Below are 6,134 nucleotides of genomic sequence, written 5' to 3'. Positions count from 1 at the left end.
TGTGCCCCAAGGATCTGTCCTGGGACCGGTGCTTTTCAACCTCTTCATAAATGACCTGGAGACAGGGTTGAGCAGTGAAGTGGCTAAGTTTGCAGACGACACCAAACTTTTCCGAGTGGTAAAGACCAGAAGTGATTGTGAGGAGCTCCAGAAGGATCTCTCCAGACTGGCAGAATGGGCAGCAAAATGGCAGATGCGCTTCAATGTCAGTAAGTGTAAAGTCATGCACATTGGGGCAAAAAATCAAAACTTTAGATATAGGCTGATGGGTTCTGAGCTGTCTGTGACAGATCAGGAGAGGGATCTTGGGGTGGTGGTGGACAGGTCGATGAAAGTGTCGACCCAATGTGCGGCGGCAGTGAAGAAGGCCAATTCTATGCTTGGGATCATTAGGAAGGGTATTGAGAACAAAACGGCTAGTATAATAATGCCATTGTACAAATCGATGGTAAGGCCACACCTGGAGTATTGTGTCCAGTTCTGGTCGCCGCATCTCAAAAAAGACATAGTGGAAATGGAAAAGGTGCAAAAGAGAGCGACTAAGATGATTACGGGGCTGGGGCACCTTCCTTATGAGGAAAGGCTACGGCGTTTGGGCCTCTTCAGCCTAGAAAAGAGACGCTTGAGGGGGGACATGATTGAGACATACAAAATTATGCAGGGGATGGACATAGTGGATAGGGAGATGCTCTTTACACTCTCACATAATACCAGAACCAGGGGACATCCACTAAAATTGAGTGTTGGGAGAGTTAGGACAGACAAAAGAAAATATTTCTTTACTCAGCGCGTGGTCGGTCTGTGGAACTCCTTGCCACAGGATGTGGTGCTGGCGTCTAGCCTAGACGCCTTTAAAAGGGGATTGGACGAGTTTCTGGAGGAAAAATCCATTATGGGGTACAAGCCATGATGTGTATGCGCAACCTCCTGATTTTAGGAATGGGTTAAGTCAGAATGCCAGATGTAGGGGAGGGCACCAGGATGAGGTCTCTTGTTATCTGGTGTGCTCCCTGGGGCATTTGGTGGGCCGCTGTGAGATACAGGAAGCTGGACTAGATGGGCCTATGGCCTGATCCAGTGGGGCTGTTCTTATGTTCTTATGTTCTTATGTTCTTATTCTCCCCTTGCTAAGTATAAGAGGAGCACCACTTGGAGAAGTGCCTCCTTACCCAGTTAGCAGAGGTAAATGTGTTATGATACATAGAAATAAGAGCTATGTCATATTAGCACCTTATTGGTTCCATGCTGTATCATAACAACACCTCATTTGCTCTCAGAATAATCAGTCTCATAGGTTGGTTAAGCAGTTAAAGAAGTCCACTTTTTGTTTCATAAGGCAGTTGCGTTTCATTTCTGGTTAATTGGCCATACCTTTTGATAGAATACAGATATTCCAATGAGGTTTGTTTCATTTTGTATGTAAGCACTCTTTTATTTGAAGAAGCGTATCTGTTTCTTCAAAGAAGGGGCAAGAGAACTTTTCTACTCAGATTTCATTTATTCCTGCATCACACCCTTCCTTCCTAAAGCATTTAAGGGAAACCTTCTCCTTATGAGGACACATACATATCTGGAAAGAGCATGTTCATTTTCTTTTTGTGGGACACAGTTAGAAGATGAGATTTAAAGAGGATTGATTTAAATTCTTTGTGCTCAGTCACTTACTTCCTCTTGCTTCAGCATAACTTACCAATAGAATGCCATCAAAAAAGGACATTTTTCCACAACTAGGTACCATCAAAGATGTTCCACTTTCTTTGGTGAGAGTTTGAATCTCCAGTTTTAAAATTTGAGAAACTTACAACCCAATTCTATGAGACTGCTGTGTCACTGAAACACGTGTTCCAGTGGAGCAGTGCATTTTACAGCTGTCACAAAATGCAACACGCCCTACAGCAATGTGTGACTGCCACCACAATTGGTGAGCAGCAGCTGTTGGATAGCATAAGAACATAAGAACAGCCCCACTGGATCAGGCCATAGGCCCATCTAGTCCAGCTTCCTGTATCTCACAGCGGCCCCACCAAATGCCCCAGGGAGAACACCAGATAACAAGAGACCTCATCCTGCTGCCCTCCCTTGCATCTGGCATTCTGACATAACCCATTCCTAAAATCAGGAGGTTGCGCATACACATCATGGCTTGTACCCCATAATGGATTTTTCCTCCAGAAACTCGTCCAATCCCCTTTTAAAGGCATCTAGGCTAGACGCCAGCACCACATCCTGTGGCAAGGAGTTCCACAGACCGACCACACACTGAGTAAAGAAATATTTTCTTTTGTCTGTCCTAACCCACCCAACACTCAGTTTTATAAGGAAGGTGCCCCAGCCCCGTAATCATCTTAGTCGCTCTCTTTTGCACCTTTTCCATTTCCACTATGTCTTTTTTGAGATGCGGCGACCAGAACTGGACACAATACTCCAGGTGTGGCCTTACCATAGATTTGTACAACGGCATTATAATACTAGCCGTTTTGTTCTCAATACCCTTCCTAATGATCCCAAGCATAGAATTGGCCTTCTTCACTGCCGCCGCACATTGGGTCGACACTTTCATCGACCTGTCCACCACCACCCCAAGATCTCTCTCCTGATCTGTCACAGACAGCTCAGAACCCATCAGCCTATATCTAAAGTTTTGATTTTTTGCCCCAATGTGCATGACTTTACACTTACTGACATTGAAGCGCATCTGCCATTTTGCTGCCCATTCTGCCAGTCTGGAGAGATCCTTCTGGAGCTCCTCACAATCACTTCTGGTCTTCACCACTCGGAAAAGTTTGGTGTCGTCCGCAAACTTTGCAACCTCACTGCTCAACCCTGTCTCCAGGTCATTTATGAAGAGGTTGAAAAGCACCGGTCCCAGGACAGATCCTTGGGGCGCACCGCTTTTCACCTCTCTCCATTGTGAATATTGCCCATTGACACCCACTCTCTGCTTCCTGGCCTCCAACCAGTTCTCAAGCAGCCTCTGTGGGAGCTACAGCACTGGTAAGTTGGCATAGGGACAGGGTGTAACATGGTGTGGTTGACAAAACAAGGAGGGGATGGCAGTATGTCGAAGCAGGAGGGGGATGGTGATTGGTGGCAGCAGCTACTCCTATATCTTACTCCCTTCCTGGCCTCAATCCATCTACCTGGGTCCACTTGGACTTGTGCCTGCAAAATCACTGGTGCAGGTTCAAGCAGACCCATTGGGGCAGCAGAGTCTTGCTCCTGTCATATAATGTCATATACAAATGTTCTTTTACCTGGGGGGGACCTCCCTGACTGCCTCTCCCCTCCCCACAGGATGTAGTGTGCAGTTTGATAGGATTGGGCTGCTACCGATGAAAAGATCTCAGTTGCATTAAAAAAGTGGAGATGGGAGAAAGTGCTTTAACAGGAAAGAAGCACCAAAGGTAGGATAAGCAGATGTTCTGTGAAATATGATGTTATGTTCCCTTGCTCCTTATACCGTGTATACTGTGCGGTGGATCAGTGGAGGATCAGTGCAAAGCAATGTGTCATTCCCTCTCTCTCCCCCCGCTCCACTGTTGCAGGCACAATACTTAGCTCCAAGGTGGTAAGTTCCACGTGAAATGTGTATGTGTGAGAGGGAGTTTAACTTCAAAGAAGATATAATTTACAGCTCAGTCCTACCTGCATTTGTTTCTTTCACAAGAACATGCCCTAGAGTAGATCCTTCTTAGAGAGGACACGACATGCTTGCCCTCCAGAAACAAGACCTCTTGCAGAGACTTCCAGTAGGAGGCATTTCTGTACATTCCTAGCATTTCCAAATTAAGCAAAGGTTTGATAAAGATTGGAATGTAGCAATTACAAAGAAACTCAAGGCAGCAAAGCATTGTCTATGCCCCTTTCATTCATCTTCACCTGCAGGCAAGAAAAAAAAGCAAGCGGAGAACATCCCTGCACTACTTGATGAGTGTCCCCATTTCAAAGTCAGCACATGCCTTGGTCTATTGTAGTATGGTGGTGGTGAAGAGCGATGAACATCTCTGGTTTACATCTCTCTTCTGCCATGAATTCACTAGGTGGCCTTCAGCAAACCTTTATCGTTTCACCTCCGCCCCATGCCTGCAACATGGAAATGATAATAACTCCCAGGGATTTGGTAAGGATTGCTGTACAATAATGTATAGTATACCATCTGCATGGCCCTATTTTGAATCTTTCATCATGGCGACTTCATTTATTTCAAAATGCCCTTGAGAGAGAAAGTTTAGGCCTTGAGGAGTGTCCAGAGTTTTCACAAGGGTTGTCTCCCCTGACTGAAGGTATCCCTGGATATTTTTCTCCCAACATTATTCAGTGCTGGAATTTCTCCAAACTTAATAGAACCTGCAAATTGTTATAAATGTACTTACTGTTAGGTGACTTTGCTAGGATTTGGAGATTTATGTGTAGAAGCAATGTTTCTGCATATCCGGGAAGATGCACTGTTATACCAGCTCCTTCTAAAATTGAGATAAGTGCTCTGGTTCCCATTGAAACTGACATTTATATTTATGTCATATATAAATGTATATATAAATTTATATATATATTTATATATATATGTCATATATAAATGTATATATTTATATATAAATTTATATATATATATATATATATATATATAAATGTCAGTTTCAATGGGAACCAGAGCACTTATCTCAATTTTAGAAGGAGCTGGTATAACAGTGCATCTTCCCGGATATGCAGAAACATTGCTTCTACACATAAATCTCTGAATCCTAGCAAAGCCACCTAACAGTAAGTACAGTAGACTTTCTGTAAGTCTACTGTAAGTAGAGTAGTAAGTAAGTAGTACGTAAGTAGTAAGTAGTAAGTAAGTAGTACAGTAAGTAAGTAGACATTCTCCTTACAGCAATATCATTTTGAGCTTTGGAGACACTAAATGGCTACTTTGGATTTGCTGAAGTTATCATAGGTGTTATCCTATCCCCTGTAATGAAGTGGTCAGTCTTATGCTTTTACCATTCACGTTGTCGCAGTACTATTGTGACATTTGACTTTCAGCATCAAGAAACATGATTTTCCAGCTGTTTCCTGAAAGAGGGAAGACAGAATTTGCCAGCAGCAGTGGGGAGAAACTGGAGATTGCGATCCAAAGCTGGTTTTGTTACCAAAGCAACAGATCAGAATATGTGCAGTAGATTTCCATGACACATCGACACCATTGGTCAACACATTCCACTTTATAAGGCTAGTTCTGTGGGTCAATTCAGAAATCACCTAGATGGCAATGGGAAAAGGAGCATCAGAGTGCATTCTACAAGGGACTCAAGACAACCCAAGGCAAACAAGACTGAAAGAATGCACAAATTACGTGCCTTTTCAACTGCCCCAGACTCACAGGCACTACAAAGGACAAGGCACAACTGTTCAAAGAGACAGAGAGGAGCCAAATGCAGGGCGAGCAGCAGGAACTGGCAGGGGACTAGAGTGAGATAAAGTCTCTGAAACAGGCTAGAACAAATCCATAGAGGCTCTTCTAAAACAAGGACACTTTTGTGAACAAACTGCAGATCTGAGGCAGTATCGCACTGACTCATTTGCTCCTCACAGAGGCTTCTGTAATCCTATCACCTGCAAATTCACGCAGCCTCTGTCCTTTCCTTAAGTATGTGCTTGTTCAGTGTATCGCCATGTGCAGTGTATGCCTCCTGCCCAAGATCCATCAAATGAAGGTCTCATTATATTAGGTATCATTGAGCAGACAGGATCTAGGACCCGATCTGACATTATGTTTCCCTTTCTGTATCTTTAAGATTATCGGCAGTGAATTGCAGGATAAAACTGTAGGACTGGCTGCTTCAGTCAATGGACCCAATCAATGCATAAGCAGCAGGGCCAGTGACCCCAACAGTTATTTATTTCCTAACCCTAATAATAAGGTTTGAGCCTGACTGGTTGTCCCAGTCTCTGACCTGAAACATTACAAGTCCACTTGTCTTGAGAACTATGTGCATGTGGCACATAACTTTATGGCAGTGTGGGTGGGATGACAACTGTATGAAGGCACACACTTGGTGAACATTTACATCTGTTAACTTAGAGGCTACTTCATGCATTACACAGCAACAAACCTGGATCACATTTGCACTTTATATTTTTAAGTGTGT

This window comes from Tiliqua scincoides, chromosome 3 (assembly GCF_035046505.1).
Source record: "Tiliqua scincoides isolate rTilSci1 chromosome 3, rTilSci1.hap2, whole genome shotgun sequence".
Classification (NCBI taxonomy): Eukaryota; Metazoa; Chordata; class Lepidosauria; order Squamata; family Scincidae; genus Tiliqua; species Tiliqua scincoides.
This window is presented reverse-complemented; position numbering follows the sequence as displayed.